A 13,993-nucleotide genomic window follows, 5' to 3' on the forward strand; every position below is an offset into this window, starting at 1 on the left:
GGCCTCCACCATCAACCATCCAGGGAGGAATTTTGAACTTCTACACAGAGACCTTCCAATCTGCCTTTCCATCCAGGTGAGTCCAAGAGCCCCACAGACACTGGAGGAGAAAGCTGGAGAAAATGAAACCCAAGACGTACCTGAAGTCACCTGAGAACACAAACAGCTGACCCAGAGCCAAGAAAACTCCATGTTTGTTTTCTTGTTTGATTTATTAATTCATAATCAATTTATTAAATATTTTTAAATGACAGATATCTGTTGGATTCAGCAATTCAAGGATTGCTGTTGACAACTAAGTAATGGGAATGAAAATCTAGTTGGATGACACTCAGGAAAAAGTGGGGAGCCCAGTGGTATCATTAAAATTTGAACATTTCCAAGAAGTTTCTTGCAGTTTAGGGGAGTAGGAAAATAAACTATTTGGTCAGGAGAGGTTTGCAGTGAAGTAATTGTTTTTTCTGAAATTTTTAAGATGAGGTGTATTTGAGCTTGTTCTGTATTCATTAGGAGGATCCAGATCAATAGAAGTATCTACTACCTGAAAACTACACTTCTTGAGACACATATATTACTGAATCTTCTTTCATACTGAGTATTCATTAGGGAAATATGCTTTTAAAATACAAACAGACATATGATAAACCATTTATCTTTGCAATTATTTCATTACCTGAAAAGCTAAATTTATTTGCGGTTTTTATTAGCCATTTGCTATCTCTATTGCAAATTGTCTATGCATGTTTTGCTTTACCTACTGGTGTCTGGATGTTTTTATTCTTTTTTGTTTTGCTATATCATTTTCTTTACAATTTATTTCATCTCCAGCTCAGAAAGGAAAGGAATTGCACTACAGCATGTGGAAGACCAGGAGAATGAGATGTATTTTTAATACTTTGTCAATTCTTCTTGCTGAAAATAGAGAAATATGTAGTTTTTTTCTCCCTATTTTCCCCCTCCCCTACACAAGTGTGTCAGCCACCATTTCTGTGGCACTATTTCACCCAAACTGCTCTTAGCTATAACTAGTTCAACTAATCTGGATTCCCTATTCCAGTCTCTATATTCATGGTGGGGCGGGAGGGGGGAACGGTTTGCATTCTTCTAAACAAAGAATTACAATTTTTAAAGAAGCTTCCTATTAATATTTGCCATTTAAATTTTATATGTGTGTAGTGTATAATGTGTTTGCTGTGTTATGTGAGAGTTTAAAAACTGTGAGTGATCAAAGTTATCAGTTGGTCACATTTTGTCCTCCCTCTCATTGCTTTTCACACACACAAAGTTCTTCAACATCCTTAGAAATAAGAAACCACCTTTTCTATAAATTGCCATCTTATTTCCCATTTTCACCTAGTACTACAATTGCCTTTTGTGACTAGATCAATTTTGTAAATAACATTTTCTGCCCTCTTGTGGAACATGTGCTTCTGCACTCAAATATTTCTTCTATCTTTTTCATAAGGATGGTTGAATCTATTTATGCTTTAAAAAAAAGAAAAGTGAAAGTCAGTTAGTGCAGGGAGCGAGCTCCGCCCCTGGCAAAGGTCTTGAGGAAGGAGGCTTGGCATACGCAAAGGCGGGATCAAGCCTCAGGAGTCTCCCTGGAAATTCTCAAGCATCTACCCCCAAAACTAGAGTCTGCCTACTTTCTGCTTTGTGCTTTCACCTACACCTCTGACTTTACGGGGGGCTGTCTCCCACTACCTCTCTCTGAAAAAAGAGTTAGCTTACAGCTCCAGTTAATAATTCCTGGGTGTGACAGTGTTTCAACCTACAAACTCCTTTGAAAATCCTCTAGCCTGCCTGAATAGGTTTTTCCGGCCACATGTGATTGTTCAGAGCCTTCCAACTGTGAGAGGCAGGAGGTGTTCTAAACTGTCTAAACACAGATTCCTTTGAGTAGTTAAAAAATTGATTAGAAATTGTATTGGTGACGGGATTTTCACTTGTTGGGCCAATGTTTGCTGCTAAGTTTCCATATCCCTTACCTGCTGTGTCCCTGGCAGTGTATTGATTAATATAATTGGTGTAAGTAGTAGCTTTAATGTTTGTAACCTGGGACCCTTGAGTTAATTCTTTTTCTTGTTATAGCCCACCACACCTTTGCTCTGTAGGAATGCAACTTTATCTAATGCTTTTTGGAGGCTGGCGCCTGACTTTAGAATAATCACCTTTAGAGAAAAATAAGTTTCTTAAAATGTTAACAGGCCTCCGGGCCAGAAGATGATGCAAATCACCTAAACTTTTGCATATGATAAGTTTGCAGGAAGAAAGCCTGGCTTACTGCATGACTCTACCCCTTCCCCCATTATCCTCTATGCATAACTTAAGGTATAAAAACTACTTTGGAAAATAAAGTGCGGACCTTGTTCACCGAAACATGGTCTCCCCATGTCGTTCTTTCTCTCACCTTCTGGCTGAATTATTCAGCCTCTTTTCTCCACTGAATTTCCTCACTGAGCTATCCTTATTCTATTACTCTTTATATCCTTAATTAAAGTTTAATTAAGCAGTTGTTTCCTGATCCTCGCCGACGCCGTCCCCGCTTCGAATTCCCTGGATCCACCGGGGCTGGACCCCGGCAAGTTAGTCGTTTTTGACCCTTTGCAGCCCCATGGACTATAGCCCACAAGGTTCCTCTGTTCATGGCATTTCCCGGGCAAGAATACTTGATCAGGTTGCCATATCCTATCGTACTCCAGGGGACCTTCTTGACTGAGGGAACAAACCTGCATCTCCTGCATGGCAGGCAGATTATCACTGTGCCACCTGGGAAGCCCATTAATAGTGAACAAAGCATGAAGTCCCTGTCCATTTAGAGCTAATATTTTAGTGGAGAAAGATTACAGTAAAATAAATTCATGTATGACCAAGTGTCCTCAGATATAAATTAAATGAAGGAAAAGGTAGATTTTGTGGCATGTAGGACTTTATAGAGCATATTATGGTGAGGTCTTTGCATGTGGGAAGAGAATCTGAAACAGGAGTAGTGTGGACCCACTGGATTTGTCAAAAGGAGATCAAAACTGAAAGGCCAAGAATAACAAAGAAAGATGCCACATAAGAAAAGTAAGAAAAAGATCAGTTTTACTCACTCATAAAAATTGAGTCAGTGGTCTGATGTGGATACAATAATTAAGTGAAGGGGAAAAGTGCAGTCAGTGTGTGGTCCATTGAGTCTGAACACACTGTTGCCTGTTCTCTCTGCAATTTGCCTCTTTCGTTGAACTCTTTATTCACATTCTTCTTCCATCAGCAGAAACTTATCTTCTTCAAAAACAATTCTTCCATTTAATTCAAGGGATTAAAAAAATTTCAGATTGTGTCCCAGAGCACAACATGCTTTTTACATGTGATCCAGCATATGTACACAGGCAAGCAAGAAATTCGCACACATGCACATTGCATGCACATTCTAACACACACATACAGACATATCTGAACAAAAAGAACAACAACAACAAAAAAACCCTTGCTATGTATGATGCACACTGATATTTTCTTTTGTGTTTTATATATTCTATTTTATCTTATTCTTACAAACCACATAGTTGAGAAACTGATCGTGTTACTTTTTGTCTCCTGGCAGTCACCTCTTCCACATGGAACCAGGGAATGCTACACGAATTTCAAAATTTCTTCTTCTGGGAATTTCAAAGGAACCAGAATGGCAGCCTCTCTTATTTTGGACATTTCCTTTCCATGGATCTGATCACTGTATTTGGAAACCTGCTCATCGTCCTAGCTGTCAGCCCAGACTTCCACCTCCACACCCTCATGTACTTCTTCCCCTCCAACCTGTCTTTTGTAGACATCTGTGTCACTTCCACCACCACCCCAAAGATGCTGTAGAACATCCAGAACCAGAGCAAACTTATAGCTTATGAAGGCTGCATCACCCGGATGTATTTTTTCATGCTCTTTGCAGGGTTGGACATCTTTCTCCTGACAGTGATGGCCTATGACTGCTTCATGGCCATCTGTCACCCCCTGAACTACACAGTCATCATGAACCCTCAGCTCTGTGGATTGCTGGTCCTAGTGTCCTGGATGATGAGTGTACTGAATTCCTTGCTACTAAGCTTACTGATGTTGTGGCTGTCCTTCTGTAGAATCCTGGAGACCCCCCGTTTTTTCTGTGAACTCAATCATGTGGTCCTACTTGTCTGTTCTGACGTGTATCTCAATGACATAGTGATGTATTTTGCAGCTGCCATTTTGGATGGTGTTGCCCTCACTGGTATCCTGTACTCTTACTCTAAGATAGTTTCTGCCATACATGGAATCTCATCAGCTCAGGGGAAGTATAAGGCATTTTCCACCTGTGCATCTCACCTCTCAGTGGCCTCCTTATTTTATTGTACAGCCTTAGGAGCGTACCTTAGCTCTGCTGCTACAAACAGCTCACACTCAAGTACAATTGTACACTGTGGTTACATCCATACTGAATCCCTTCATCTACAGCCTGAGGAACAAAGACATAAACAGGGCTCTGAAAAGAAGCATTGGGATGGCTGCTATAAAAGGGACAATTGTCCTTGGGCCCAAGAAGTGCCCATAACTGTAGGGTTCAAAGCCTTAGAGCCAAATTCTTTGATCAGATTGTTGAAGAGCAGGACTTACTCCTTCTATTTATTTTCTAGAATTTCCATTTATATGAATTCAACTCTTCCAGACAGTTAAAGTGTGCTCATCCACCCTTTGGAGAAGGCAGTGGCACCCCACTCCAGTACTCTTGCCTGGAAAATCCCATGGACGGAAGAACCTGATAGGCTGCAGTCCATGAGGTCGCTAAGAGTCGGACACGACTGAGCGACTTCACTTTTACTTTTCATTTTCAGGCTTTGGAGAAGGAAATGGCAACCCACCCCAATGTTTTTGCTTGGAGAATCCCAGGGACAGAGGAGCCTGGTAGGAGGCCGTCTATGGGGTCACACAGAGTCCGACACGACTGAAGTGACTTAGCAGCATCCACCCTTCCCTGGTGGCTCAGATGGCAAAGAATCTGCCTACAATGCAGGAGACCCAGGTTTGACCCCTGGGTCAAGAAGATCCCCTGGAAAAGGGAATGGCAACCCACTTCAGTATTCTTGCCTGGAGAATCCCATGGACAGAGGAGCCTAGTGGGCTACAGTCCATGGGGTCACAAAGAGTTGGACATGATTGAGTGACTGAACAGAAGGGAAACAAGTTCACAAGTTCTCTTTACCCAGGGGGTAAATCTAAAAGAGACTTCATTGTTGGGGTGGTGGGGTGGGGGGGGGGTGTCACTGGATACAAGTCTAGTAGCTGTGTTACATAGCTGCTGGCAATATATTTTTTGCCATAATTGTCTTTGAAGTGAATGCCTCAGAAATCAAAAGCTAAGTTTCTAGCACTCACATTACAAACATGTGTTTTATAATTGCTCTCCTGGTTTTATTCAGTTATTCACCTTGATGTCCAAATGCTTATCACAGTCACTGGCCAAAAAAAAAAAAATATGTGTCTTCCAGTTTAAATCTACATGGAAAGACAAATTGGAATAAATTGGACTGGTATGATCAAGATGACCCATTAGGAGGCAAAATGTCAAGTCACACATTTGGTGACTGTGCACAATGTTTCTTTTTCATGCTGTACATCTATTTATTAAAGCCTTATGCAGTGGAAGTGAGAAATAGATTTAAGGGACTAGATCTGATAGATGAACTATGGACGTAGGTTCGTGACATTCTACAGGAGACAGGGACCAAGACCATCCCCATGGAAAAGAAATGCAAAAAAGCAAAATGGCCGTCTGGGGAGGACTGACAAATAACTGTGAAAAGAAGAGAAGTGAAAAGCAAAGGAGAAAATGATAGATATTCTCATTTGAATGCAGAATTCCAAAGAATAGCAAGGAGCGATAAGAAAGCCTTCCTCAGTGATCAATGCAAAGAAATAGAGGAAAACAACAGAATGGGAAAGACTAGAGATCTCTTTAAGAAAACTAGAGATACCAAGGGAAAATTTCATGCAAAGATGGGCTGAATAAAGGACAGAAATGGTATGGGCCTAACAGAAGCAAAACATATTAAGAAGAGGTGGCAAGAATACACAGAAGAACTGTACAAAAAAGATCTTCACGACCAAGATAATCACGATGGTGTAATCACTGATCTAGAGCCAGACATCCTAGAATGTGAAGTCAAGTGGGCCTTAGAAAGCATCACTACGAACAAAGCTAGTGCAGGTGATGGAATTCCAGTTGACCTATTTCAAATCCTGAAAGATGATGCTGTGCAAGTGCTTCACTCAATATTCCAGCAAATTTGGAAAACTCAGCAGTGGCCACAGGACTGGAAAAGGTCAGTTTTCATTCCAATCCCAAAGAAAGGTAGTGCCAAAGAATGCTCAAACTACCACACAACTGCACTCATCTCACATGCTAGTAAAGTAACGCTCAAAATTCTCCAAGCTAGGCTTCAGCAATACGTGAACCGTGAACTTCCAGATGTTCAAGCTGGTTTTAGGAAAGGCAGAGGAACCAGAGATCAAATTGCCAACATCCGCTGGATCATCAAAAAAGCAGGAGAGTTCCAGAAAAACATCTATTTCTGCTTTGTTGATTATACCAAGGCTTTTGACTGTGTGGATCACAGTAAACTGTGTAAAATTCTGAAAGAGATGGGAATACCAGAGCACCTGATCTGCCTCTTGAGAAACCTATATGCAGGTCAGGAAGCAACAGTTAGAACTGAACATGGAACAACAGACTGCTTCCAAATAGGAAAAGGGGTACATGCCTGGTGGGCTGCAGTCCACGGGGTGGCGAAGAGTTGGACACGACTGAGCGACTTCACTTTCATTTTTCACTTTCATACACTGGAAAATGAAATGACAACCCACTCCAGTGTTCTTGCCTGGAGAATCCCAGGGATGGGGGAGCCTGGTGAGCTGCCGTCTCTGTGGTCACACAGAGTTGGACACGACTGAAGCGACTTAGCAGCAGCAACAAGACTGTATATTGTCACCATGCTTATTTAACTTATATGCAGAGTACATCATGCGAAATGCTGGGCTGGAAGAAGCACAAGCTGGAATCAAGATTGCCTGGAGAAATATCAATAACCTCAGATATGCAGATGACTCCACCCTTATGACTGAAAGTGAAGAGGAACAAAAAAACCTGTTGATGAAAGTGAAAGATGAGAGTGAAAAAGGTGGCTTAAAGCTCAATGCTTAAAGAATGAACTTGCTACAAACTGTACTGCTAGCTCCACAGTCCACCAATCATCACGTCAATTCAAGATATCATGCTCAGTGACCAGTGATGTCACTTCTTGCAGAGGCTGTCAATGACTGATCACAAACAGTCTAATTAAGGAGCTAATTCATGCACAGACAGCAAAGCATGTGGTTGTGTTGCCTCCGTGTCTCTCAGTGATAAACTCACATGACAGTTCACAAAAATGGATCATCCGATGATGCAAGTACAGTAAAAAAATGAAAACTGGAAACACTAAAAGTGAAATTTAAATCCATTTAAATCCAACATAAGAAAAAAAAAAGATAAAAAAAAAATAATCCAACATAAGATATGTCATTCAAGAAGTAACTGACTGTGGGAATGTCAGTATTGCTATCATTCCAGACACTCAGATGTGTAGCCAGGAGAACATAGTAAAGATAAATTTATCAAATACATAAGGAAAATGTTTGTGACAAAAGGAATGACGATGTTCCGGAAGAAGGGACACCAGCAAAAAGTCACATTAAAGAGACGTGGAGATAGTCCATGACATTAAAAGAATAAAGGAGAAACTGTTAGAAGCTAATGCAGACTTAGAAAGGAATATTACAAGTTGTCAAATAAGTTATATGAAGAAGACAAGTACTGTTCAAATGACTCTGGATACATTTTTACAAAGACTAAAAGCACTTTAATCCTCAGTGCTGCTAATGTTTTCAATTATAGTATACAAAATGAAGGTTAATTTTACTGCTTTGCTCATTTCCTTATACATTTATAAATGGTAGTATGCATTTTTAATGTATTGATGAAAATTTCTAGAAGTCAGGGAAAGTCATAATTTTCCCCTTCATTATTAAAATCGTATGGCACAGTAAAAAAAAAAAAAAAAAAAGCTCAACATTCAGAAAACAAAGTTCATGGCATCTGGTCTCATCACTTCATGGCAAATAGATGGGGAAACAATGGAAACAGTGTCAGACTTTATTTTTGGGGCTCCAAAATGCCTGCAGATGGTGATTACAGCCATGAAATTTAAAGATGCTTATTCCTTGGAAGGAAAGCTATGACCAACCTAGATAGCATATTCAAAAGCAGAGACATTACTTTGCCAACAGAGGCCCACCAAGTCAAGGCTATGGTTTTTCCAGTGAATGTGAGAGTTGGACTGTGAAGAAAGCTGAGCACTGAAGAATTGATGTTTTGAACTGTGGTGTTGGAGAAGACTCTTGAGAGTCCCTTGGACTGCAAGGAGTTCCAACCAGTCCATTCTAAAGCAGACCAGTCCTGGGTGTTCATTCGAAGGACTGATGCTGAGGCTGAAACTCTAATACTTTGGCCACCTCATCCAAAGAGTTGACTCATTGGAAAAGACCCTGATGCTGGGAGGGATTGGGGGCAGGAGGAGAAGGGGACGACAGAGGATGAGGTGGCTGGATGGCATCACCAACTCAACAGACATGAGTTTGGGTAGACTCCGGGAATTGGTGATGGACAGGGAGGCCTGGCGTGCTGCAATTCATGGGGTCTCAAAGAGTCAGACACAACTTAGCGACTGAACTGAACAGAACTGATAAGATGTCTCCCCACAAGTGACAGGTTTTATTAATTGAGGTGAAGGGTTTGTTACTGTCTTTTACATTTTGTCACATTATTTTTGTCCTGTTTGTGCTTGAAAACTTCTATTGCTACCTTCTAACATGATTCATTCAGTTGTTTTATGAAATATCTCCTCTTTCCTGATGTGTCACCAGTTCACAAAGATGATGAGTGAACAACATCAATTCATCCATTTCTCATGTCTTTCAAACTCAGGAGTCTCTTCCTTCCTCATGATCAGAGGATGATCCACAAGAGAGGCTGGCATCCTGCCCAGTCATATGATTCAGATACACCAGTTTTTAAGTACTAACAGGAATGTCTGTCCACCTCTTCTAGTTTCCTAGAAAATAGTCAATTGTTATTATAGTTACCTGAAATAATCTTGGGTAATGGAATGACCATGGATGTTCTACACAAATATAAGAGCATATACCAAAAAAAAAAAAAAAAAATGCTGTAGATTGTTACAATTGCTCTTGTTTCTGTTCATTTGGATTATTGTATCAGTTAGCTGTCACTGCATAACAAGCCATTCTATGTCAATTTCAGTTCAGTTTATTTCAGTTGCTCAGTCGTGTTGGACTCTTTGTGACCCATGAACTGCAGCACGCCAGGCCTCCCTATCCATCACCAACTCCCAGAGTTCACTCAGACTCACATCCATCAAGTCAGTGATGCCATCCAGCCATCTCATCCTCTGTCGTCCCCTTCTCCTTCTGCCCCCAGTCCCTCCCAGCATCAGAGTCCTTTACAATGAGTCAGCTCTTCACATGAGGTGGCCAAAGTACTGGAGTTTCAGCTTCAGCATCATTCCTTCCAAAGAAATCCCAGGGCTGATCTCCTTCAGAATGGACTGGTTGGATCTCCTTGCAGTCCAAGGGACTCTCAAGAGTCTTCTCCAACACCACAGTTCAAAAGCATCAATTCTTCAGCGCTCAGCCTTCTTCACAGTCCAACTCTCACATCCATACATGACCACAGGAAAAACCATAGCCTTGACTAGATGAACCTTTGTTGGCAAAGTAATGTCACTGCTTTTGAATATGCTATCTAGGTTGGTCATAACTTTCCTTCCAAGGAGTAAGCGTCTTTTAATTTCATGGCTGCAGTCACCATCTGCAGTGATTTAGGAGCCCCCCAAAATAAAGTCTGACACAGTTTCCACTGTTTCCCCATCTATTTCCCATGAAGTGATGGGACCGGATGCCATGATCTTTGTTTTCTGAATGTTGAGCTTTAAGCCAACTTTTTCACTCTCCTCTTTCACTTTCATCAAGAGGCTTTTTAGTTCCTCTTCACTTTCTGCCATAAGGGTGGTGTCATCTGCATATCTGAGGTTACTGAGATTTCTCCCGGCAATTTTGATTCCAGCTTGTGCTTTTTCCAGTCCAGCGTTTCTCATGATGTACTCTGCATATAAGTTAAATAAGCAGGGTGACAATATACAGCCTTGATGTACTCCTTTTCCTATTTGGAACCAGTCTGTTGTTCCATGTCCAGTTCTAACTCTTGCTTCCTGACCTGCATATAGGTTTCTCAAGAGGCAGGTCAGGTGCTCCGGTATTCCCATCTCTTTCAGAATTTTCCACAGTTTATTGTCATCAACACAGTCAAAGGCTTTGGCATAGTCAATAAAGCAGAAATAGATGTTTTTCTGGAACTCTCTTGCCTTTTCCATGATCCAGCGGATGTTGGCAATTTGATCTCTGGTTCCTCTGCCTTTCCTAAAACCAGCTTGAACATCTGAAAGTTCACGGTTCACATATTGCTGAAGCCTGGCTTGGAGAATTTTGAGCATTACTTTACTAGCATGTGAGATGAGTGCAATTGTGCAGTAGTTTGAGTATTCTTTGGCATTGCCTTTCTTTGGGATTGGAATGAAAACTGACCTTTTCCAGTCCTGTGGCCACTGCTGAGTTTTCCAAATTTGCTGGCATATTGAGTGCAGCACTTTCACAGCATCATCTTTCAGGATTTGAAATAGGTCAACTGGAATTCCATCACCTGCACTAGCTTTGTTCTTAGTGATGCTTTCAAAGGCCCACTTGACTTCACATTCCAGGATGTCTGGCTCTAGGTCAGTGATCACACCATCGTGATTATCTGGGTCGTGAAGATCTTTTTTGTTACCATAATATCCTTACTACCAATGAAGTTTTATGCTGGGGAGTTGTATTGATTTCTTTGTGTAGCTCATGAGTGTGTAGTCAGCTGTCAGTTTCTATACTGTATTTTTAAGGCTCATCCATGATGTTAGCAAGGCTGCAGTGCTTTTCTGTCTTGAATCAATTTATCTTCAGTTTACTATAGTTCTGTTAAGACTAGCCATATGTTTACAGAAAAGAATGAGTTTACCATGCACATTACTTAAATTTAGTTTCAGTGTCCTTACATCTATAAATAATACTTGGCTTTCTTCCCTGTTAGATGACATATCTCCTATCTTTGTTAAATGAGAACCAGCTATCTGTGCCTACATCCTACCCTTAGCCATACACCATTGAATTGTTTAAATTTAATTAAATAATCAGAGTATAATTGCACACAAAAAAACTGCATACTTAGACTGTACAATTTGATAAATTAAAGGAGTTATACAAAAATTAAAGAGCATATTGCATGTTTCCACTTCTGTATAATTGGATAGTATAATTTAAAGCATATCTTTAAATGCTTTGTTACATAATTATGAGAAATTTCAGTTCCTTGAGCCTCAGTTTGCATATTTCTGAAGGTATTGTGGGGATACTAAGCCAAACTTCACGTGGATGCTCTGAGAAATAAATGAAAGGTGTAGTTCATTTTTCAGTCCACAGAATACAAGGGTAAATGTTGTATCTGATTATCTGTGTGCTTGTATGCATTTTTCTTTCAAATAAACACAATTATACACACACATATACACACATGGACACAACTGTTAATTCCTCTGTGTTAAAAGGAAACCTGAGAGAAATAGAAATGAAAACAATGAACATTTTGGGAGTTCACTGTTGATCAGGTGGTTAAGAATCCGCCTTTCAATGCAGGGGACATGCTTTCAATCCCTAGTCAGGGAAGTAAGATCCCACATACCACGGGGCAACTAAACCCATGCACCACAACTAAAGCCCACATGCTACAACTAGAGAAACTTACAAGCAACAACTACTGAGATTGCTTGCTCTCGAGTTCATGCACAGCAAATAAAGAAGTTTGCACACCACAACAAAGAGCCTGTACACTGTAGAGACCCACCCAAAAAAGGTTGAATATTTGAATTATCATGAAGCAGAAGAATGTATAAATATAAACACAAAATTTTAAAGTACAATAGGTGATCTCAGCTTGCATAATGGGTGCGTTTTCTATCATAATATCACAAGGCACCCTGGTCAGGCAACATTTACAATTATGTAATGAGGAGTTCAAAATCACTGCAGATGGTGACTGCAGCCATGAAATTAAAAGACGCTTACTCTTTGGAAGGAAAGTTATGACCAACCTAGACAGCTTATTGAAAAGCAGAGACATTACTTTGCCAACAAAGGTCTGTCTAGTCAAGGCTATGGTTTTGCCAGTGGTCATGTATGGATGTGAGAGTTGGACTGTGAAGAAAGCTGAGCACTGAAGAATTGATGCTTTTGAACTGTGGTGTTGGATAAGACTCTTGAGAGTCCCTTGGACTCAAGGATATCCAACCAGTCCATTCTGAAGGAGATCAGTCCTGGGATTTCTTTGGAAGGAATGATGCTGAAGCTGAAAAGCCAGTACTTTGGCCACCTCATGCAAAGAGTTGCCTCATTGAAAAATACTCTGATGCTGGGAGGGATTGGGGCAGGAGGAGAAGGGGACGACAGAGGATGAGATGGCTGGATGGCATCACTGACTCAATGGACGTGAGTCTGAGTGAATTCCGGGAGTTGGTGATGGACAGGGAGGCCTGACATGCTATGATTCATGGGATCGCAAAGGGTCGGACATGACTGACTGACTAAACTGAACTGAACTGAATGAGGAGTTCACAGTATCAGCTAATGAAGTAGAAGATCTTCAAATTGATTTAAATGATTTTTTTTTCCTACGTACGGTTTTCCACATAAAATGCCCTTATTCAAGGCCAGCTCATGAATACATTGAGAAGTTTAAAATAAATTCTTGTAAACAAATTTTATTAAATAAATGTCTATATTAGATTCATGTTGCTGTTGTACAATACTGCCAAATAAGTTTCTTAAAATAAGAAAATATATGCTTTTATAGTTCAGGTGTCAAAAGCTTTAAATGAGTCTTGTTGGGCTAATATCAAATGTTGGGGGTGGCAGTACAAGATGGCAGCATAGAAAAATCCTAAACTCAAACCCATGGACACCCCTAATCTACAGCTACGTGTGGATAAATCTCCTCAGAAAACTACCTGAATCTCTGTGCTGCTGTGCTGTGCTTAGTCACTCAGTTGTCCCCAACTCTTTGTGACCCCCATGGGCTGTAACCTACCAGGCTTCTCTGTCCATGGGGATGCTCCAGGCAAGTATACTGAAGTTGGTTGCATGCCCTCCTCCAGGGGATCATCTCACCTCAGGATCAAACTGAGGTCTCCTGCATTGGAGGCAGATTCTTTACCATCTGAGCCACCAGGGAAGCCCATGAATACTGGAGTGGGTAGCCTATCCCTTTCCTAAAGGATCTTCCTGACCGTGGAACCAAACTGGTGTCTCCTGCATTGCAGGCAGATTCTTTACCAGCTGAGCTATCAGGGAAGCCCCAGCTGAACATCTGCTCCACAACAAAGGATAATAGGACCACATCCACATGGCAGAAGAGGCAGAGAAGTAGTCTCTTCAAAAACCCCACCCCCAGCATAGTAACCCACAAATAGGCTGGATTTCACATTTACAGGGATCTTTTCCTGGTTACTCAGATGGTTAAAAGTCTGCCTGCAGTGAGAGAGACCCAGGTTCAATCCCTGGACTGGGAAGATCCCCTGGAGAAAGAAATGGCAACCCACTCCAGTATTCTTGCCTGGGAAATCCCATGGACAGAGGAGCCTGGCAGACTACAGTCCATGGGGTCATGAAGAGTTGGACATGACTGAGCGACTTCAATTTTTCCTAAAAGATGACAGTTTAGTGCCATACATTTTATGTGTCAACCCTTGGAACCTGCACCAGAAAGACAAGTCACCAAATATGTGAC

General features: G+C 41.0%; 1 pseudogene; it reads left to right on the top strand.

Annotated features, from left to right (window-relative positions):
* The first annotated feature begins 3,605 nt into the window (after positions 1 to 3,605).
* LOC113896466 lies at positions 3,606 to 4,564 on the top strand (annotated as a pseudogene).
* Positions 4,565 to 13,993: the final 9,429 nt, after the last annotated feature.

This window comes from Bos indicus x Bos taurus, chromosome 7 (assembly GCF_003369695.1).
Source record: "Bos indicus x Bos taurus breed Angus x Brahman F1 hybrid chromosome 7, Bos_hybrid_MaternalHap_v2.0, whole genome shotgun sequence".
NCBI lineage: Eukaryota > Metazoa > Chordata > Mammalia > Artiodactyla > Bovidae > Bos > Bos indicus x Bos taurus.